The sequence below is a fragment of the Puma concolor genome, chromosome A3, assembly GCF_028749965.1.
Source record: "Puma concolor isolate L17-30 chromosome A3, mPumCon1.1.hap2, whole genome shotgun sequence".
NCBI lineage: Eukaryota > Metazoa > Chordata > Mammalia > Carnivora > Felidae > Puma > Puma concolor.
Genome location: NC_141669.1, coordinates 1,452,302 through 1,475,887, shown reverse-complemented (window position 1 = coordinate 1,475,887; position 23,586 = coordinate 1,452,302). Strand labels below are relative to the sequence as shown.

Genomic DNA, 23,586 nt, shown 5'->3' with positions numbered 1-23,586 from the left:
TATGCAGAGGTGCACAGCAAAGAGCAGCCTTGAAGCACAGGTAGAGGCAGGTCACACTGGGTCGTGAGTGTCACACTTACAAGAGTCTACATGAGACGAGATTAGGACTTTGTTCTCCAGATAATGGGAAATTACTGAGGGTTTTTGTGTGGTTGAGTGACAAGGCCAGAGCTATTCTTTGGGATAATTAATCTGGCAGCCAATCAGTGGCTACTTCCTGCCAATTCTGTCTCTAAAATAGCTCTTCCAACTGTTCTGTCCTTCCATCCCTTCTCCCACTCCTTTGGAGTAGACTGTCATTATCTTTCTCCCGGACTGTTGGAGTAGCCTCGAACGCCACCCCCTTCGCACGCACACACTTGCACGTACATTCTGTATTCTGCTTTTGCATTGTTGTTCCAAAGTACAGCTTTGGCATATTCCTGCTCAAACAGCACCAGGGTCTTACTTCCTGCAGAATCCAACCCAAACACCATATCCTACCAGTGGAGGTGGTTCCCCACCCGTTCTTACGTGTCCCTTCCATCGCCGTCCATCACTGCACCATCCAAGCCAGACCCGGAGTGCAGGGAGGAGCTTGGCTGTCCACCCACCGTGCTCTGACTGTTCACACTGTCCCTTCCAGCCACAGTGTTCTTTCCTGGCACCTGTGAAAACACATCCTGTCCACCCTTGGAAGGCTGGTACAAATGCCACTTTCCCACAAAGCCTTTCCTACTCTGTCCCAGAAGAAACCAAGCCATCTTGCCCTGAACCGTTACAAGGTGTATTTTGTACAAGGTATAAATACCTTGCATTTATAGTTATTTATGGAACACTGTAACCTCCCCATGTGAGGCGATGAAATGCACTCTTCATGGTGTGTCCCCCTGAGGGCACTGGGCATTGTTGCTCTGGGGGCAGGCTATGGCTGGGCGTGGCATGCAGAACACCACCTTTCATGAGCACCTTGCTGGTCCTGGACTTTCCAGGCCACCCTGACTCAACATCAACTTATTTATCCCAAGTGGTGATCACTTCCCTTTTGGCCCTGTTAGGCCATGTACCTTGATATTTGGAAAGAGGTGTATTGTTGCCTGAACACTTGAATGAATGCATGTGCCCCATTTCCCTGAGTCCCTGGGGGGCCACCTGGAAGAATGACACTGCCTCTAAACTCTCTGTACAGAAATTTCATTAGTCAGATGTCCAGACTCCTATTTGAAAACCCAGCCTTGCACACATGTTATTTTCCTTCATCTACTTATGTGATAAGTGTGTTCCATCTCATTCCGACCATTGATGCCACTTTAAAAATAAATAGTTGTGTATCTGCTCCTTGAGTTCAAGCAACTGAGAAGGACCCTTGAAAACTCAAATTCCTAGTGCTTATTCACAGCAATCGATGTTAGCACTGAAGGGGGAAGTTGAATTGAACTCTTGGAAAGGGAAAAATTTCCCCTTTCCTCAGTTTTTCCTCCCACTGTGGCAGGAGCAAGGGTGGGGCAGGGAGGAGTGTAGGGCACAGAATCCCAGGAGGCACGTCCTCACGAGGACTCACAGGACATGAACACTTTTGGCCTCCTTTTGTCCAGGTTTACACAGGTCTCCCTCTGATTTGCCAAGAAGGGGGCGCTGAAGTTAAGTGGGTAGATGAGCACTGGACCCCGAGGAAACATGGTCAAGAAATAGGCAGCCATTTGACATTGTCAGTAACCCTGCCAGCATCAGTGACCTGTCTCCCAGACAGGGCAATCTCCTGGACAATGCAGAATCCTCCACGTTTTATGATAATTTCAAAAACTAAAAATTATTCTAGCAATTTAAATACTATAGCTATGCTGAGGTACCTGGGTGGCTCCGTTGGTTGAGCATCCGACTTTAGCTCAGGTCATGATCTCACGGTTGGTGGGTTCAAGCCCCACGTCGGGCTCTGTGCTGACAGCTCAGAGCCTGGAACCGGCTTTGAATTCTGTGTCTCCCTCTCTCTCTGCCCCTCCCCTGTTCGTGCTCTGTCTCTCTCTCTCTTGCTCTCTCAAAAATAAACATTAAAATAAATAAATAAATAAATAAATAAATAAAATGGCTATGCTGGATTAAACTTATTTGGGAAAATAGATATTTAGATATTGTGCTTTATACCTGTGTATTTTAAACCAAAGTTGGTTTAAGAGATCCATTTTAGCATGTCAACATTGGGATGGAGAGAACCCGTGTGGTCCCATAAGGTCAAGTGTGCATTGTGACATGTTCTCTACATACTCTGCCCATAATTTTTCACTGGAATTTGCAATATGCTTTCTATTTACTGTCTGGGTTCTGCCTACATGGTGACACTTTTGTAGATCGTGCAAGGCTTTGTGATGTAGATTTGCACCTTTCATAATCAATTTCACTTCATCTCCAAAGCAAGGTAAACCCCACGAGTCACAGAATAAACTCTGCCGAGCTGCTTAGGTTCCTGGTGATACAGGTACAAAGGAGTAACTTGCTCCCTGAAACTCCTTCACCAGGAGTGAGCCAAAAGGATTAAAAGATTAAACAGAAAAAAGAAAAGTAATCTAGTGGTTATTATTAAATACAAGTGAAGAGGGTGAGGAAGGTCTTTAGCACAGAGCCCAGAAAAGACAATGGGTGTGGACTTTGGAAAGTCACCTTCCTCCTCCCAGCTCAGGGGGGTCATTCCCCAGCAACCTACACTCTCTGCTAGGGACCCACCTCCCTCCCACCTGCGTGGCTGCTGCATCTGTCCCACCCCCAAACCAGTGTTCCAGTCACCCAACTTTGCAGGGTAGTTCCTTTTTTTTTTTTTTAATTTTTTAATGTTTATTTATTTTTTGAGAAAGAGAGAAAGAGTATGGATGGGGGAGGGGCAGAAAGAGAGAGAGAGAGAGACAGAATCGGAAGCAGGCTCCAGGCTCTGAGCCATCAGCACAGAACCTGATGCGAGGCTTGAACTCACAAACCGTGGGATCATGACCTGAGCCAAAGTCGGACACTCAACCAACTAGGCCACCAGGAGCCCCTACAGGCTACTTGTTAATGAATGTATTCATTTCCTTCCCAAAACTAGATTGTATTTCTTTGAGAATGTGTTTCATGCCTTAAAAGTGGATTAATTCCCACCATATGGATTTTCCAGTGTCTTACACAGAAGAGGTGCTCAGTAGACAACTTGCTCAACTCTTAGTCTGATTTGGTATATAAATAATACACAGTGTTAATATTTTGTTAAATCCAGTGTGGCTAAGACATCTTAGTTTAGCTTTAGGTGTCTTTGTTTCCTGCTTCTGCATAATCTCAAATCAAATTATTGTTCTTGGACAAAAGAGTCGTCAAGAGACACCGCAAATGAGAAATATAAAAGAAAGGAAACCCGGATTTTTGATGACTATCTATAGCCAGGCAACTGTATATGAGCTGGGACGCTCCGAGGTGGTTCACTGGGACGTGTTTTCCTTGTGGGCAACAGGACGCAAGGAGGATTCTTGAGGGGATATCTTGTTTCATACCTTGCTCTCCTGAGAAGTCAAGTGACAAATGTTATTTTCATTGGCAATGAAATTTTATTACATACACAGCCTGCACTGTGGTCAGTTTCAGATAAGCTGGTCTTGGGGTGTTGTGTTTGTTTTTTAAAGTCCTCTCTTGGCTCCTGGAGGTAAATACATTGCTCTCAACGTGGACTCTTGCAGCACATGTGTGCCTCTCATACGTGGCTGGTGAGAACTCCCCCAGCATGGTCTACACACTGCCCAAGAACATTCCTTCTGCTGAAATAAACCGACAGGCCAAGCGTGCCTACAGCGCAGGGGTGGGGCGGGGTGCTTTATCCGAACCCACTCTAACTGAAGGGTGGTGAAAGCCCTTAAGGAACAGTAACCTCTGGCTTTTAAGTTCTGACTACATTGTTCTTGAGCACACTTTTTGTAAACACAGGCCAGTCGGTAGCAGTTGACCGAGCTCCGGGTGGGTACTGAGCCTGGTGGCCTTTGCTCTCCCTGCAGTGCGTGTGCAGAAAGGGTGCCCCTAGTGGAAGAACGCAGAATTGCCACCTTTCCCCAGAAGTGCAAACCACATGCTCAGACCGTGGCCATTCTAGTGTCAGCTGTGCACGTTTCTAACAGATCACCTAACATCTGGAACGAAATCTCCACCTCTAAAACAAGACTGGAGGAAGGCATTGTGTTCATAAGGGATCAGAGGGAAGGAGTAAGAAAAGGACCGTGAAAGCGATTTCACAAACTGTTACTATCGTGATGTATGACTGTTCTTTTTTTCTCTTCCTTTTTTTTTTTTTCAAACCATTTTAACCTAGAATTAAGTGTGGGTCCTAATTTCTCACTCTCTGGCAAACAGTAGATGCTGGTAAATGTAAATTGAATAGTTCACTGAATAATAAAAAATAAAGGTACATTTAGATGCTGAGTAAATGTAAATTGAATAATTCACTGAATAGTAAAAATAAAGGTTCATACTTATTCAAGAGGGGCCCCGTGCTGCTGGTGAGTGACCAGATTCATGAACAGCCCAAAAGTCAGGGCTGCTTTCGTGCTGAAACAAAATCTTCCTCTTCCCAAACTGTCAACTGGCCCGTCTCTCAAGGACTTTATTCATACAGCAAATAATTACTGTGTATTAGCATATCTGTAATCTAATTGAGCATTTTGGTTTTAGCAAAGTTTTAGATGGGAGAAAAGAGCCCATTTAAATTCTGTAAGAGTTACAAGTGCTTGATCAGGTTTCTAGTTTCTGTTCAATCCCACCATTTGAGCACAGAGAGCTATCTGCCTTTCTAGGGAAGGGAGGGACTCCCATGAGCAGAATCAGCGGCAGGTTCGTGGCGGGCGCAGCCCCTGCTTTCTGAGGGCTCAGTCAAGTTTGTCTGCACGTCTGGCAGGAATAGAAACACAGCCATCCCCCTCTTCACCATTTCAGAGGAAAGGTGCCCTCATTTCCAAGCTCACCTGTGCAGATGAGCAAACTCACCCGAAGGGAAAATCTAAGACCATTTCTGTTCCTTTATCAACTTGTACAAACGTTCTGGAAATCCAGCCAACCCCTACTGCCCAGCACGTTCATTAGTTAGCTGTTGGGGCAGTCTGCTACATTTCCGACCTCGAGTCTGGCTGCACACCTCTTCGCAGAAGTCACAACCTTGCCACACTCCGTACTTGTGAACATAATGGTCTATCAGTTTCTTTCTCCCTATTTCTTTTTAATTTTTTAAAAATTTTCCCTACTTTTGAGTGTGCACTTTCTGTAGCAGTTATGAAACGTGCTTATGTTTATATATGTTAAAGGTAATTGATGGAACCAGTATTAACTGTATGGGTATAAACTTTGGAGTGGATAGAGGCCTGTTTGTGAGTCTGACCCCATTATAATATATCAAACCATTTTTCTTCTTTATTTTCATATCGACAGAATGTGGTTCAGTGTCTGATGCATAATTATATGTCTAAAATCTTTTGTTTGGTCGCATTCACATGAACTAAATATTTGGGCACAGTGGGGAATCTACATCATTTGTCCATATCAAACTTTTTAATTAAAGAAAAAATTAGAACAGCTGTCTTCACCAACTCTTTCCTTTTGGTTGTATTATTCTCTGCTGTAACCAAGTTCTGAGGGCAGTGCCTAGCACAGAGCAGGGCTCAAAAATGCAGGTTGAATACTTGCCACATGAAACAATGAAATAACAAGTGTGTCCACCCACGGTTGTGAGATAGGACATCCTACAGTTCCAAAGGCATTGTCTCCAAGTCTGTTTCACGTAAAATGTCCTTCTGGGGACAGAAGGTAAGGCGGGGGAGGAGGGAAGACAGAGGCATCAGTGGGCAGAGAGGGAGCAGGAGGGAAGAGGCGGGGAGGGTGCAGCGGGCACAGAGGCAGGAGAGAGGTGGGAAGGGCGAGCCAGGGACAAGGTGTGCTCCACTGGTGACCAGTGTCAGCACAGGGCCTGTGTCGCTTTGACACAGGTTAGAAGAAAGGACTGGGTTCCTGGAGGGTCTGCTGCTGTGCCCAGGGGCTGCCCCAGGACAGTGAGCGAGAGTCCACATGACAGGGAGACAAGAGGGAGACTGGTGGGTCCTCGCCCTGACTCCCACTGGGGTCCGGGGTGGGTGTCCGCTCTGGGCTACTCTGTGTGCAAGATCCAGCGGGTAGGAAGTCACTTCCTGTGTCTTCGCAGAGCACCTGCACGTGGTGAGAAGGCCCAGCCCACTGCTCCCTCCGCCAGAAGTTAGACACCACAGAACGCACGGCTGACAGAGTTCTTTTAAGTTAGACCCTTACTCAGAAAACCAAAAAAAAAACCCGCTGTGTGGTTATTTGGAAAGATGTGCCTCACTCCTGGTGCATTGTCCCCACGGGGAGAATTCAACTCTGAAGCACTGGGAAATGGCATGCCCCTCACTGGTGGCCCCCCAGCCTGTTGCATCGGCCCCTGACAGGCTGGTCTGTGCACAGCCCATTCTACTGACCGATGTCGACACAGGCCTGGGCACCGGCCGTTAGAAATAACACAGCCCTTGGGCACTGGGTGGCTCAGTTGGGTAAGCTTACGACTTTGGCTCAGGTCATTATCTCGCAGTTTGTGGGTTCGAGCCCCGAGACAGGCTCTGTGCTGACAGCTTGGAGCCTGGAGTCTGCTTTGTTCGGATTCTGTGTCTCCCTCTCTCTCTGCCCCTCCACGACTGATGCTCTGTCTCTCTCTCTTCAAAATAAATAAACATTAAAAAAAAGAAAAAATATATATTTTTTAAAAGAAATAACACAGCCCTGCTTTGATGACTCCTCAGGAAACAGAACTTGGGGTCTTTAGACTACAGGGTCGTGTCAAACATTCTCTAACAAATAATAGGAATCCCAGAGGCAACCAGACGTTAAATACCTGTGGTCACATGTGAACAAATAACACTGTGTATTTTGTATTTATGTGACTGTTTGAGGCATACCACGCCGACTCGACTCCCAGTAACTGGCAAGTAGTTGCTAGATACAAAGAACGTTTTCCTAAGACGGTGTGAACTTCTGAGTTTATTTCACACTGTTCTCCGACGCAAGGCCATACTGGCCATTCTAGTGTTTCAAAATAACAAACTGACTTCAGGCCAGGTTAAACAGCTTGGGAATCACTCCAAAGTCATTGACATACCAAACGGTATTGATTTTTTTTCCTTTGCTTTAAAGTTAATTAAAAGGATATAATACATCAGCAAGCTGGTAGAAAATCATCTTGAGCCAAAATATGATTTAGGAATCCGACAAGGGGCAGGCAGCGACAGTGTGGGCAAAGGCTGAGATGGGGAGGGTTTAAAGGTGTCCTGAGTGGCTCTCTCTTAGTCTGTGTCTGCGGGACTCTCACTGGCAGTTCTGAAGGGGTAGATGAGTGAACACTAAGCAGAGCTACAGAAAAACACATGATTAACTATTTGGATGTTTGAAGTTCCCAGTTTCATTGATAATTACGCTTTCATCTCAAAGAAGGGAATCTAGCTGTAGCTTCTCTGCTTGGCGAGCCCTGCGAGCATGGGGGACAGCACAGCGGTCCCCCATAGCGGTGTCTCAGCGAGGGGACAAACCTCCCTCTTCAAGGCTGACCCCAGAGCACCCCTTCCCTCCCCACGCTCTGTCCCCTGGAATCTTGAGCTGATCCGTGGGCACTCGCTTTCAGGTCACACACGCAGCCTCCTTTCCCACGACCAGCTCATACTGGCTCCTGGCTGGCACCCCAAACGGGTGGAGTGAGGTCTCCTCTCGCCCCGGCAGGGTGTCCCTCTGGGTGACACGTGGGAAGAGACGCACTGAGAGGTGAGGCCAGGATTTCCACAAGCCCGTGGCTCCTGGGCCTTGGCAAGATGCTCTGGGTCCCGTCCCTGAAGAGGATCCCAGTGCTTTCTGCTTCCTGAACAAACCGTCATAAGCAGAGTTCCTGCGGCCAGAGCACTGCCCAGGCACAGCTCAAGGGGCCTCCCGGGGCAGGTGCCCCGCATGCCAGGTAGGACTTGTTTCCTGTGCACCGCTGGCCGCACTTTTAGAGTGACGCTTGTGGTGACCAGAGTCCCCACATGCACATCACCTTATCTTGCCCCCTCCAACAACTAAGAGTTTCAACATCCATAACAGGGATTTATTTTCAAAACACAGAGGAGTATTTATCACATTAATAATTTTGGCTCTTTTATTCTTTAAGAAAAGCCTTTATTGAATGAGTGTTTACAGAACTTTATACCATTAAGGTCAGTGTCCTAGTTGAGACTAGCAAATTATTACTGCAAAGGCATTCTTTAAATTGAAACATAGCTCCTTCCTGAAGATTTCCCTGCAAGTCCTGTCCCATAAGAAATGTTTATAGTTAAGCTTTGTTGAATGATGTCACATCTAATTGTTTACCACATAGATTTCGCTGTTTGGACTTCCCTCTTGTCTCTTCAAGAAGAGATCTTATCTCTTGAATTGTGCTAGCCTGTCCCACTGCACTCGGCCATCACGAGGCACATGATCGTTACCAAAAATGTGTGTATGTCAGTTGGCTTGGATGTTGAGTGTGTCCATTTATAGTTTAGCACAGAATTAAAAGCTGGTCTTGATCAAAGACCAATCTGGTTGCCACAGCCCAGATTTACTAATCTCTAGGACACTTGGGAGACCAAACATGCTCGGGATATTTTAAGGATATTCGCGGCCCTTCGTCTCCATCCAGAGTTGATCAGAACTACCCTTGCTTTCTTCTCAGATCCTCACTCAGAATGTTTGTCAGGTGGTGTGGACGTTGACCCGAAGCTAAGGGAAAGTGGGAAGGAAGGAAGTACGTGGACATGTGTACTGTCTTTTTCACTGGCAGGGAGAGGGGGCTAGCATAGGTTTTTCTGTTTGTTTAAAGTTTATTTATTTATTCTGAGAGAGAGAAAGAGAGAGAGAGAGAGAGAGAGACAGAGCATTAACAGGGGAGGGCAGAGAGGGGAGAGAGAGAGAATACCAAGCAGGCTCCATGCTGTCAGCACAGAGCCTGATGCGGGACTTCATCCCATGAACCGTGAGATCATGACCTGAGCCGAGATCAAGCGTCAGATACTCAACTGAATGAACCACCCAGGCGCCCCCTGTTTGTTTGATTTTTGTATATGGTGAGAACACTTAACATGACATTATCCTCTTGGCAAATTTTTAAGCGCATAGCCTAGTGTGGTTGACTGAGGAAACAATACCATCCACAGGGCTGGAGAACTTCCTCATCCTGCCTAACGGAGGCTTGGTGCCCATGGAGAGGCAACTCGCGTTTGTCCCTCCCCACCCTTGGCAACCGCCACTCTACTCTGTTGCTAAGAGTTGGACTATTTTAGACATCTCCTACGAGTGGAATCATGCAGTATTTGTCTTTCCACGTCTGGCTTATTTCACTGGGCATAGTGTCCCCCAGGTCCATGCATGTCGTCTCAAATGGCAGGATGATATTCTTCGTAAGGTTAATACTATTCTATTGCATATATATATATATATATATATATATATATATATATAATTATCCATTCACCCACCCAAGACATTTATATTGTTTCTGTACCTTGGCTATTGTGAATAATGTTGCTATGAACGTGGGAGTGTGAGTATCTCTTTGAGATTCTGATTTGGATTCTTTTGGATAAATGCCTAGAGGTAGGTTTGCTGGATCATATAGTAATTCTATTTTTTAATTTCTTAAGGAACCTCCATACTGCTTTCCACAGTGGCCGCACCAGTTTGCATTCCCACCAACAGCGCATGAGGGTCTCCTTCTTCCACGTCCTCGCCAACACCTGTTGTTTCTTGCGTTGTTGATTTTAGCTGTTCGGACAGGTGTGAGGTGGTATCTCGTTGTGGTTTTGATTTGTCTTTCCCTGATGATGAACGATGGTGAGCATCTTCTCGTGTCCGTTGGCCATCTGGAGGTCTTTGGAGAAGTGACTCTTCAAGTCCTTTGCCAGTTTCTAACTGAGTTATTTTGTTTTGTTTTGCTTATGACTGAGTTGTAGGACTTCTTTGTATATTTTTGATAGTAGCCCCTATCAGATGTGTGATTCGCACACATTCTCTCCCATCCTATATTTTGTCTTTTCACCGATTGTCTTACTTGCTGTGCAGAATTCTTAAGTTTGATGTAACTCCTCTGTCCTATTTTTGCTTCTGTTGCTTCATATTGTTAAAATGTCAATACTACACAAAGTGATCGAAAGATTCAATACAATCTCTATCAAAATCCTAATGGCGTTTTTTACAGAAATAGGAAAAACAATCCTAGAATTCCCATGGAACCAAAAAGCCCCAGGTAGACAAAGCAATCCTGAGTGAGAGCAACGTGTGAGGCATCACACTTGCTCATTTCAAAGTATCATTTCAAAGGCACAGGGATTAACACAGCAGAGCGCTGGCACATAGACAGGTGCATGGACCAGGGGGACAGAATAGAGAGCACAGGAAACAAGGGTGATAGACATACCTGATGGGCACAAGAGAGTCCCTCCCAGAAATAGTGGTGGGAAAACTGGACACCCACAAGCAAAAGAATGAAACCGTACCCTTAATTTTGCAGCATACACAGAGTGAACTCAAAATGGGTTAAAGACTTAGATGTCAGGCCCTGACACCAAGACTCCCAGAGGAAAACTAGGGAAAAGTCTTGATGACACCGGTCTTGGTGGTGGCTTCTCAGAGTAGATGTGCTTTGCTGAAATGTAGGGCTTGGTTTGCTTACCTTAAATGGCTCCTAAGTGCATTTACTTTATTTTTCTGGCCTTCCTCCTTCGCTGGGAAAGTGCTCAGATGGTAATAGGGAGGAGGAGGAGGACAGTATTTCATTCTGTATAAAAGGATGCACTTGTTTTTCCCTGAGAAATTCCCGAAGCCCTCCCTGGAGTTAGTGCCTTTGAGCATATCCTGAACCACGCATACGGCTGCTGGCGTGGTGGGAGGGCAAGTGGAGAGATGCGAAGTGTCTGAATGTTATGAATTTTAAAACTTGTCTCTGGGGAAGAATTAATAGGAATGTCCTGACCCATCTGCAGAAGAGCATGCACCTGGTGAGGACCTTTTTCACCGATACCGGGCAGGCAGATTCTACCCTGTGCCACGGACGGTCCTGGCTTACGCCTGTTGTCCAGGTATCCCACCCACCTCAACTTCTGTCCTGAACAAGGTGCCCTGGTTGTGTTGCCCTATTGTTAGCACTGTTCAAATACAAATTTCAAGATGCTTCTGACTTGAGCCTAGCAGGAAAAATGACTCAGAGGCATTTCTAGGACACTGAGGCTTTTGCGGCTTTGCCGAGATGCCTTCAGGAAGCAGAGAAGCAGAGAAAACCCACAGAATTGGCGTGCCTGAAGAAAGGTTGTGCATACCGCGCTTCACCGAAATTGCAGGGAACCTGAATTTGCCTTGTTACTGGCCTGCCCTAAAAGCATCCACGCTGCAGGTAGCCCCAGCTGGCTCTACAATGTCCTCCAGATTGGTGGCAGCAAATGTGGCAAGAGGGCCATGGCTCCCTGCGGCTGCTGCCAGCCCTGCTGGAGCACGGCGAGCTGTTGTCCTTTGCGTGAGGACCGATCATCATGGTCTGGGGAGCCTGGGGCCCCGGGGTGGGGTTACAAGCACTGCCCGGGGGTGATGCTCAAACTGTTTAGCGATATGCCCAGGAAAAGATAAAGCTTGTTTCTCGTGCCACTGAATGTGGGTTTCTTAAGGCTGAGGCGGGCCATGGGCTTCCTTCCATACAGGAGAAGTACCCAGCTGCACCCTTGGGCACGGGGGAGACGGTGCGCGCATGGCAACAGCATGGAGCTTCTGTCCCCCACGTTGCCCCCACCGATCTCCTTGTCTTATCATTGATGGGTCCTACACGCCTCTGTCTCGCTCCCACTCCCCCTCCCTTGTCTCCTGGAGTTAATGACAGTAGTGAGACAGCATTTCTAGAATAAAGAAAATGTCTGTATCATGGCTGAAATATCAACATGAAGAAGGAAATTATACACCATCCATACCCAAAAGAGCATCCCAACATTGATCATAAAGCGTTTTAAATTTTTAATTTCTTAAATAAAGGGGAAAAGCCCTTCAAAACAGAAATATTTTTCATGAATCACACCCTTTCTCTTAAGATAAAAAAAAATCGTCTGAGTGGGAATAGGAACCGTTTCTCAAATAGGACAAGCAATCTTTCTGAGAGCACTGGTCTGTTTTCCTGAGAGCTGTTTTCCTCCCATTCGTTCCAAAAGGCACTGTCACCTCTTTGCTCATAAACCGCTTTTGTTTCAAGAGAGCGAAGGCAAGTTTTTATTGTTTTATTATTTTTTTTTAATTCCATTTAGTTTTTATTTGAATTCCAGCTAGTCAATGTACATGTGATATTAGTTTCAGGTGGGCAGTATGGTGATTCCACACTCCATGCATCACCCCGTGCTCCTCACAAGTTCGTCCTTCATCCTGGTCACCTGTTTCACCCACTTCCCCTCTGGTGACCATCAGATTGCTGTCTATTGTTAAGAGTCTGTTTCTTGGTTTGTCTCTCTCTCTCTTTTCCCCTACGATCAGTTTTTAAGTATAAGTCTGTTCTTGAATTTCTTGATTCTCTGTATCTGGGTTGTCCCCCTCCTCCGTCTTGAAATGAAATGGTTTTAAGGGCAGAAGCTCCCTCTGTCTCCCTCTCCCTGGCGACACCCCTGTCTGGCTGACTGCCCCTCTCTCCTAAGCTGAAGCACCTGTATTCTGGGTCAGCCTCTTCCCATGGCTGGACGGAAGAAGAAACTATCTGATGTTTTCAGTCTTGCTGTACATAACTCACCAAATGGATGTTGCGTGACAGACAATACGGTTTCCAGGCCACACTTTGTGTCTGGGCTGATTGCCACCCTACTGGCCCCCAGTGCACCGTGGCTCCAATCCCCCCCTGTCTGGAATGTCCTCCTTTTATCTTTTTGCCCGGATCATACTCAGGCTTCAGGGCACTGCTCCTGACGCTTGTCTAGTCCCTGCTTCCTCTTTTCTGAGTTCGTACACCTACTCCAAGACCTCAGTGCTTACAGTGTCAGAGAGAATCTGATAGAGAAAGATGAATCGCAGACTTCATACAGAGGGGCACGTGTCAGGAGTTCCCTCTAAAACCTCCCTGGCATGTATTCATCTGCTGATCCGGGGTCTGAATCCCCACCATGGTGGGGAGGTCACAGCCCAAGAGAAGCATATCGTTTTGAAGAACACTTACCTGATGTTGCCCACTGGTTGCTTCTGTACCTGGAACGTTACACACCTGCAGGCTGGGACTGTCTATGGAGTCTAGAAACGGATACAGGTATAGATCTAGAGAGATACTGATCTTATAATGCCCGGCAGGGTATGGTGCCCATATTACTATTTTCAAAAATGGTTAATAATGGATTTGGTCTACAAGGCAAATGATAAAATGAACTTCCAGTTATCCTTGAGCAATAAAGGGTTAGTAATGACTCATATTTACATGGAGTTTGGAAATCCTTGGCCTCCCCAGCAGAAAGAAGTTACCAAGTGGAGCATACTTGGAACAATTTGGTTGCATTGGTACGGTGGAGACAATTCCTCCCCAAAGCCTGGCTGTCCCCTTTCCTCTCTCCCCATGCATGGTAAATGGAGGTACAAGCTTCATCACTCATTGGTGTCCCCTCTTGGCTTTGCTGCGGCTGCTGGGCCTCAGCACCACTGCACAAAGCCCGGGGGGTGGGGGGCCCCAGCTGATTTGAGGCGACGCAGTGCTCCCACATGCGTGCGGTACTGACCGCCTTCCACCCTCTTCCTAAAAAGAGACCCTCCCAAATGTGCTGTCAGGACAACCAGGCTTTCCTGTGTCCCGACAGCATCTGGGAGTGTCTCGGGGGCTTGTTTTTGGGGGGCTCCCCTCTGATGACACAGTGCGTTCTGAGCATGGGCAGGTGGCCTGGAAACTGCCTGTCAGCTGTCACCATCATCTGTGACCAAGCTCGTCTTTCTGTCTTGTCACCTCACGGCCTGAAGTTTCATACTAATTTAGTGTTTGACAATGAGCAGTGAAGACAGATGATTGCACGCAGACGCTTGTCCAACTCATAGATGCACATATTTCACCACTTCCTTAAGCCCATCTAGTGCCCACAGGAAGTGGCAGCCCCCAGCGCTGACCACCTCCTCCCCCACGTGCCCTCCTGTACCCCCGCGCCCCCAGACAGCCCGCCCGGAGAAGGGCACCTTGAGGTTTTGCAGCCCAGAGTGCAGAAGCCTGAGGTCCTAACACAGACACCGCCCCACATTTTCCCTTTTTGCATTTGTAAAACCATCTGTGTGGCTCCAGATAAGCCAGGAGGAAGGCTGGTGTCCATGTCCTGCCCTCAGGCTGGCCCACCCCCTGGAAGCCCGGGACCGCCCCTCCGGCTCTGCCTGTCCTGATGAGCACAGTCTCCAGCTATCACCGCGCCCTGAAGGGAACGACCTCTCCCCATTTCTGTGACGCCTGGACTCTGGGGATGATGCTCTGGAAGTTTTGGCTCCCCTGCTCCTGCAGGGCCCCGGCAGGCGGCACCAAGCACATAGGGGCACTCCTCTCCAACTCCTTGGTGGCGTCCTTGTCCCTATCCATCCCCCCCCCCCCAGCCCTCAGACCAGGGGAGGTGAACCCCCTGTCCTGGGTAAAGGGTGACGTGCCTTGGCGTCCACTCTCTGTGACGAGGGCTCCGTCTGCAGGGCCGGGGCCCTCCACTCCCTCGCCACCCAAGGCCTCAGCTGGCCTTGAACCTGAACCTCCACTCCCTCTGTCCTGCATCTCAGCCACCTGATATTTTCCTTGTGAGTCAGTTTTGCCAACGGAAGGGGCACCTGCGAGAGAAGGACGTGAGCTTGGCCGACTTTCTCACCTTGTCCCTCACCCTTGCTCTGTGAGCCCTGCCCCCAGAGTTCTTCATTGTCTGGTGTACATGCTTGAGGATGCAGGGACAAGGATTCATTGCAGAGAAGAGTCGGTCAGATATTATCAATACATCTGATTCGCTGACAGCAGACTTTCCTGTGTGTGATGAGTGAACGTGGACCCGCCTCGAGGCCCGTTCTGATCACAGATACAAACTGTGTTCTTCGCATGACTTGAGCACAGGGCTGACCCGAAGCTGGGTCCCTGTCAGTGGTGCATGTCCACCTGTCTGGCCAGGGCCGTCAAGGGCCCGGTGGAGGGGGGGTCCCAGCCTGCCCACCCCCAGCCTGGCCACCTCGGGACCTTCCGTGCCCTCTCCCGGACGGCGATTCATGGTGGTGAGGGCCGTGTGCGCGCAGACATGACAAGAAATTAGAGACAGCCCAAAAAATTCAACGGGGGAGTTCCCCCAGAAATTCCTTAGATAGCCAGGCCTCAGGCTCTTGTGCGGTTTGTAACATTTTTCTCGAATTTCAGAGTCATTTTGACGTAAGCCATTTGGGAGTGGGACTGCTTAGCCCAGTGTGTCTCAGGGGCCCCCACCAGAGGAGAGCCACGCACCCAGACGACGTGGCAGTATCCAGGGTGCTGAAAGCCCGTGTGGCATTCACTGTGGCCACCAGACGTGTGGCCCCCACAGCCCGTGCCCGCCTTCGCCCGAGCGCCACGTCTGACACGGCAGTGCCTTCACAGGCCCTGGGGGCGCCGGTCTGCTGCCCGCTCTGGACCCAGTGGTTTCCTCCAGCTCCACATCCGTGGGGGAGCAGAGACCCCTCAGCTGCAGCCTGGGCAATGAGGGAGGAGCCCCAGGCACCACTTCCGTGCACTTGTGGCACTGGGTCGGCCCTGGTACAGAGGCCACCCCTCCATGCATTTTCCTCTGACAGTTTGAGAATCGTGCTTTTTTTTTGTAATGTTTATTTATTTTTGAAGAGAGAGCATGCTTAAGTGGGGGAGGGGCAGAGAGAAAGACACAGAATCGGAAGCAGGCTCCAGGCCCCAAGCTGTGAGCACACAGTCCCACGCAGGGCTCGAACTCACGAACTGTGAGATCATGACCTAAGCCAAAGTCAGACGCTTAACCGATTGAGCCACCCAGGCACCCCTTAAAATGGTTAAAAGCACCATGACAATATTAAAGTCCTTCCCAAACCTGGGTCCCAAACCTGCAGAGTCCTCTAGTGTGAGGGTGACCCCTGGGTCAGAACAGAGAGCACCCAGCCACCTGCCACATCACAGTGAGCTTTCCAGAAACCTCACAGAGCGTGTGGACGTGCAGAGGCTCTGAGCCTCCTCCTCTCCATCTGAATGGACGGCTTTGTTCCCTCTCCAAGAGCGAGCGCCTGCCTTTGCCTGTTGCCTTCCTGTCTGTAAGGTAGGCTTGTTTAGGACCAGGACCCGGTGTCTTCCTCTGGGCTCAGTGTCCTGCCTCTCCTGCCCCAGAGTGGCCTGCTTCAGCTCTTTCCAGGCAGTAAATGCCTCCTGGACTAGATTTTCTAAATCACAGGCTTAGGGGACTTCTGGTTTCAGCTCCAACATGTAAAATCATAGATCTCCTCACCCTATGTCTGGACACTTTCATCTGATATCATAAAAGGATTTAAGCTCAAATCACAAATCATTGGTTTCATAGTCAAGAGATAGATAAGCCATAGCACAGCTTTGTGGCGAAAACCTGGGAATATGGCCCTTTTCCTCTCATTTTTTGGCTGTTCTCACTTCTCATGCTGCTTCTGTGCCTCGTGCATGGTTTTGAGTTTTACTTCTCTGAGGCTTCCTTAAACGTAGTAATATTATACAGCCGTGGTTTTTGTTACCAGCTGTCCCTTATATTTCCAGAGTGATTTTCATAAGAGCCCTAGAAGGTGAGTGGGGCAGGCATGTTGTCTCGCCTTCTCCGTGCTCCCTAATGGAGGAGGCAGCCGAATGGCGAGAGGCAGGACACTGCTTCAAACCCGGGACTCTTTGGACGGGTTTCCAGCCTTTCTTCGGAGCCACTTTCTCTCAACCTTGACTTCACATTAGGATCACCTGGGGAGCTTTGTAAAAAATACTGATGCCTGGGCTCCACCTCAGACCAATTAAATCGCAGTCTCTCCAGGTGGATGTCAGTGTGTTGTAAAAGCTCCCCAGGTGATTCCAATATGCATCCTGGGCTGAGGACTATGCTGTTTTCTTCTCTGTCGGACGATGAACGCGGGGAAGATACAGCCCGTTGCATGGAGGGGCGTGTGGACGCCTAATAGAATTTTGACGTTTCAGGCTGCGGTTCCTTAAATAGCCTCCCAATTGGTATGTACATAGTGTAAGTAATTAAGCTTGAATGATTCCCTTTCTTCATTGCTTTCTTTATGCCCACATCAATGTTGTATCTCCTGGAGATGTAGGTTCCTAATCACAAGCCAAATCAGTACAAGTATTCTGGTTTCACGCCAGGTGTCATAAAGCACCTAAAAACGCCCTCGCCTTCCAGCGGAAGAAGGCCTTAGAGATCGGCTAGTCCAATGGCTTTTAAACTTTCATTAATGAAAACCCCCTTTCTATAAAATGAAAGTAGATGATGCACAAGCTGGGGCTTCGGATCTCCCAGCTCAAATCTGTCCCAGCTTGCCTCCCGGGCACACACGAATATTTGTTCAATCAGTGGTCGGATGTGACCTGGGGGCGCTCAGAGAGGATGTGGTTTGAAGAGCAGTTTTTGAAGGTTCTGGTTTGGCTGAGAAGGTAAACGAGTCCAGGAAAGGGACCCGGGTGAGCAGGGCCCTGCTTTGCCCGTGTACGGCAGTTCTCCAGGGTGTGGCTGACATCACGCGCTCTCGAGTGTTGTTGTGATGGTGAGTTGACAAGCCAGTGTCAGAACATAAATACCCTGCCTCCCCCCGGGGATCCCACACCTGACTTGGGGAGGTCTTCCCCAGGGAGCAAATTTCCTTTCCCCGCCCTCCCCCCTCCCCCCTCCCCCCTGCACACTCTCTCCTCCCCCACCGCACCTCCTGGGACCCACCTCCGGGGACCCTGTCAGTGGTGGGTTCATGCGGCTATGTTTACACCGTGACGCAGGTGAGCCTGGGGTTTGGGGATTGCTGACTCTGTAGGCGATTAATTGGGATCTACATCTAGATCTCATTTTTTCGTCTCCTCAGACAATACTAAGAAAGTCCCATTATTTCTCAGATGCCAAATTCTTTAAAATATCAGTCGTGTGCTCACCCCGTTTAGAGAGGATTTTCTGCTCCACTCCATTTAGTCTGCTCTTACTCCATTGGCAGGCCAACGAGAGCCAAATTTCCCCTGCAGACCATTAGGCGATGTCACGAGAGCTCTTATCCCAGTCTTACAAGAGGACGGCTGCCCAAGTTAACACGGTGGTCAGCTGGTTGTTGGGATTGTTTTTATTAGCATTGCTATAGGCCGTGGCCATATGTTCATGTATCTGAAGCTCTCTGTGGTCACTTCTCACAGCCCAGCTTTTCCATAAGGTATGAATGGAAGTTAGCTCTAGGGAGCCTGAAAAGCCAATGATAAGCAAATATCACGGTTTTAGAATTCAGAGTATGGGCCACTACAGCACTGCCACGGAGGCAAGTCCTAGGAGACTGAGAAAGATGTGAACACATAGCAGTTTATATAATGCATGATAATTCGTGTTTACAATAAACATAAAGCAGCCAACTTTCAGCTGCTCAACAAAAATGCCACACCCAATCCGCCAGCATGAGGCACACGATCTGCCTGATCTGATCAGCTGGGTGTTACGAACTTTAATTTCAGAACTTTAATTTCAGAAGCTACACATTTTGAGAAGATGATAAAGCTAACACTCCTGGGGCAGACTTGAGTGTTTTGTACTCTTCTCTGGTGAGAATGTGTCTACTCCGAGCATTTATATTTGGCTCTATTCTGATAAACACTCAAAATGTAAATCATGGTCAAACGAGCCCTTTAAGTGAGACTCCAGATCAGCACTGTCCAATGGGACCATAGCGCAAGACACAAAATTACAAGCGTAAGACTGCCTTTTCCAACAGAGATTAAAGTGAACGAAAATAAACAGACGAAGTTAGTTTTAATAATATAGTATGTACCCTATAATACTATTGTATCAATAGGCAATACATATTTATTCATGGAATATTTATATTCTTCCCTTCATAGTGTCCTGTGGAGTGTATGTTACATTCATAGCACGTGTCACCTTGAAGTAGGCATGCTGAAGTGCTCAGTGGCCCACGTGGCCGGTGGACAGCACAGGGGCAAGTGACCTAGATAGTAAGAAACCTCTTATTAAATTCTTCCTGAGATTCTGCTCGGTCTAGGTGTGTGATGGTTAGGTGTATGATGATTTCATGGCTTTTAAAGTGAACTCGAACTTTATTGAGGACTTAGTGTGGTGTTCAGGGGCACATGCTGAGGCATTAGATTGTCAGGGTTCAAATCCGGTCCTACTGTTTATGAATGAAGTGATCTTAAGCCAGTTACTGAGCTTGTCTGTGTCTCATTTTTGTCACCTGCAGAGTCGGTCTTGTGATTCCCTTACTTTGCTGTGAGGATTAAGTAAACCAGTGCATGGTCATTATTAGCACATGGCAAGTCTCTGTTTTCAGGTCTTTGTAAATATATCTTCCCTTTACCCAAAAAGGAACCATAGCAGAGATCCTAGAATATGGATAACACAGGTAACGATAAATCCGGTGTCTTTTTCAGGAAGGCTATGGGAAGGGACAAGTAAATGCTCTGTGTTGTGATGGCTCCATCAGTCTCCAGTGTGTGAGGTTCCAAAGCTGACCCCAACTTGTGGAGTTAGTTAGCCTGCCCTGTTGAAGTTTTAGTTGTGTTGCTGTTGTAATTTCCGTAGAAGGCTTGCTACTTCTCTTCTGATGCAGAAAGAAGTACAATTTTGTGTGTAAAAGATAACATGGAATCATTCTTACTTACTAATTAACCAGAATATTCACATAATTTGAAGACCCAGCTCCCTAACTTACTGGTAAATAAAGCTTAATCAGAGAGGTCAAAAACTCTCTAATCCATTATTCCCACTTTACAGGTGAGAAACTCGCCCAAAGCTTTTGAAATGCTGTCATTTTCCATCCACAGTAATTAGATTATTCATATTTTTAGATAGACTTAAAAAAAAGGCTGGGGCTGACCCATGCTTGTTCATGCTTCTTTAACTCACGTGGCTGTGAGTATCTGCACAGACCATTAGAGCCGGGATGCTGGCTATTCTGGCCTTAAGAAGAAATGCAAAAGACCGTGGACTGAATAAGTTGGAGCCTAGGCAATGTTTTCCAACATTTCAAAATCCGATACCCTGTTTTGATAAACGTGAAGTCATGTAAACTTCTACAGACTTACTGAGTTTTTAAAAAGAAAGATAATTGACTAAAAACAAATTAAAGCAATGGTGATTTTAGGTGAAATGAGTGTGTTGTGTGCACACACACATGCACACATGCACACACACGCACATACACGCAGACCTACACCTTACTTGATCACATGAGCATTAATTCTATTCATTCGCCATGAACTTCTCTTTCTGAGTGGGTTGGGAGATAGACCTCAGCAAAGATGTTTCTGACACAAAGCCTGTCCTCCTGTCGCACCCCCTTCCCTCCCCGCCCTCAGGATTGCATGCAGCCCTTGCCCCTTCCCTGCACAGAATCGCTCAGCTAAAGGAGACAGAACAAGGCCCAGGCATGTACTGGCTCCGCCCTCCCCAGTCGGCTGGGTCAGTGTCATTCACAGGTGGCCTCCCCTGTGCTGGTACAGGGAACCATATGGGGCCACTTGGAGCCATCAGAACTTTTACTTCTGACTCACAACAGAGAAGCATGTTCTAACCCAAGTAGAAACTAGATTTGATGCCATTTTTGGTAATAAAGTCAGATTCCAAGGCCTGAAATTCTCTTAAATAGCTTCTAATGGGTTCTCTGTTTTATTTTTCCCATTTATTAGAAATCAGCAGAAACTTGATACCTTCGTGACCCCTTTTAAAATTGGTCACATGCTACATTTGATCTGGGGGGTGATCCAAAATGGTCTCCACATTTAATAACAATGTGCTGCCCTGGAAGACACAAGCGAAGGTTTCTGCATATGAACCAGGCTGTGTTCAAAAGGACTAAATGCTTCCTTCCAAGAGAATGAAAAAAACCAGGATGACGTTTTCGTGGGGCTGGGACGGTGGAGGGCAGCCCGGAGATGTAGAAAGAACGCTAAAGTCAGAGAGAGCTGGTCTTGTGTGCTAGCTGTGTGTCCCAGCGCCACACGGTACCTTGAACCAACGTCAAGTGGGAATGGTACGTCCTGCCCTGAGCAAAATGGGACTGTGGGCCCCCAGCCTCTAATGCAGAGCCCGGCCTCTCATAGGCCAATGGTTGGTAGTGGCCACTTCCGTCGGTGCCGTTGTGAGCAGGCAGGCTTGGAGTCTCCTCACTTTCCCAGTGGAAAGTGTGGCTCCGGGAGGGCTGTAGGGACCCGCAGGGAGGGCGTCCCAGGTAGAGGCGCAGAACAGAAGCAAAGTTGAGCGCGTACAATGTCATGCTTCTTATCTCCTCCCACAGAGCTGCTAAAATTGGAATGAATATGCTTGGTGGTTAGAAAAAGTTGAATTAATGTTCCAAAGGAACTCTATTCCTTTCTTTCCCTTCAAGGCCCCCACTTCTCTGAGCACACCCAGAAAATGGGAAATATCAGACTTCCTTCCTTCCTCTTCCCATCTTTCTTTATTCTGTTTTTTTTTTTTTTAAAGCTCCTATTTCCATTGTAGAATTAGTCCTCATGTGGCCTCAGGCAAGCAACCTGATTCTGAGATTCTTATTCGATCCCACCCGCTGCCATGTTTCAAGCGGGCGTGCACACCCCACGGTCCGGAACCTTCTGTGGATGTCTGTGATTACTCCCTGATGGGCAAGTGGTGTCCCGGGCACCTGGGCTCATCTCTGAGTCCTCTCCCTTTGTTGGTGGTCTTTGTACAGAGGCCGGAGGCCTAAGGACTGACTCAAGTTTCACACGCCTGACCTTGTCCTTTAATTGTTACTAAAGAGCAGACTTCGATTTCAAAGGCACTACGCCTTTGAAGGGTACAGTCGGGCTGTGTAGGCCCAGGACTGTGCCCAAGCCGCACTGCCATGAGTGTGAGGCCTGCGTGCATGGCCTTCCTTGCATTAAGGGGAGTGGCAGAATGTAGGGACACCCTCTGTCCCATCAATTCAAGGGGGTGATCTCAGTTCCATTAACCACCTCTTCTGTCCTCTCTTGTGCGCAGAGAAGCTCACGCAGAGGCTGAGGCCAAGGAGCACGCAGCTGCCGTCTGGACGTCTGTGCCATCGATGCTGACGTTGGAAGAGTCGTAGACTGTGGTATGTTAATACGACGGGCCGTGTACTTTTGCTAGGCATGCAAGGAATGTTACCTGAAAGCAAGGATTGGGGATGTGCTGGTGCGTGATGTCGAACTAGGCCAGTTGAGAAAGGGTTCTTTTCTACCAGCATTTCTTGCTGGTTCTGATATTGAGATGCCTTGATTTTACTTTATTGTCTAGTTGATTAAATATGCACGTTAAACTGGTACATCAACTATCACTTTTTCTTGTGTCTTTACACTGATGGGAGCTTGTAGGTAATCTAAGTATTTCCGAAACAAGCCGAATTAAACGGGGGCATTAACCAAAAGGTGTATTTATATTTCAACGTGATGTTTTTAATTTTTAAAAATTTTTCCTTCATGATATGTGTATGGTGCCTGATAAGTTTCACATGACTTGTGCCCAGATTCTTTAATTGGGGTCTCAGGGAGTTGTGCAGACTGGCTGGTGGAAAGGGCAGTGCCGACCGGCCCGCGAATGGCCTGGACGTGTTGGCACTCCCTTTGTCTCTCAGAGGCAGCGTGTGACACTCTCAGAGCATGGAGGGTAACAGTGACGACTTTGAAAAAGAATGGGTTATTCTTTTGAGAAAGTCCTCTTTACTGCTGATTTCCACACGGAGAGGCACGTTGTCGATAATAATGTGAAGCACGTATCACAGGCTTTGTCAGCCACGTTGTCTTACTCCTGATTCGTCCCCTTTTCAATCCTCGAGGTAGCCTTAAAAAGGGCACATCATCACGCCCTTGCAGACATGACGGTGCTGGGGATGAGGCAGGGGGACAGCTGGCCCAGGTGACACTCAGGGTTGCAGCCGCGTTTTGACCCCAAGGTGTCTTTTTTTCCATGGTGGTACGTCCTGGACAGTCATTTGTAACTCTTGTAAAACATATCTGAGATATGATTTCGCTCATTCCCAACTCTATTACTGAGCAGCGTAACCTTGACCAGAGCACGTGGGAGAGTTCTGTCCCTGTCCTGTGACCTTGAAGCGCACACTCGACTTTTCTGGACTCTGCTTTCTCTTCCAGTGATGAGGGGGTGGGACTGAGAAATTGAAACTCTTGTAAATAAGACAAATCTAATCCCCATTAAGACTCAGAAAGGAGCCAGTCGTTTGGACCTGACATTCTCTATCTACCACACCATTAATTTTTAATTGTTCAAAATTACACCTTTTCAAGGCATCATCTGTCTTCTCCCTCACTTTTTGGTGACAACATGGTCAGGAACTTATGTTTTAAATGTTGTCATTCCCACTAGTATTGAACTGCCACAAAGCTAAAGGAGT

General features: G+C 47.7%; 1 protein-coding gene across 14 annotated transcripts in view; it reads left to right on the top strand.

Moving 5' to 3' along the window:
* The window catches only part of MYT1L (myelin transcription factor 1 like), a 427,914-nt gene that overhangs the window by 21,508 nt on the left and 382,820 nt on the right, over nt 1-23,586 (top strand). For all 14 annotated transcript variants that reach the window (XM_086699913.1, XM_086699905.1, XM_086699917.1 and 11 more), the window contains exon 2: nt 22,197-22,290. The gene's annotated coding sequence lies outside the window, so the exon portion shown is untranslated. The remainder of the gene's footprint in view (nt 1-22,196; nt 22,291-23,586) is intronic.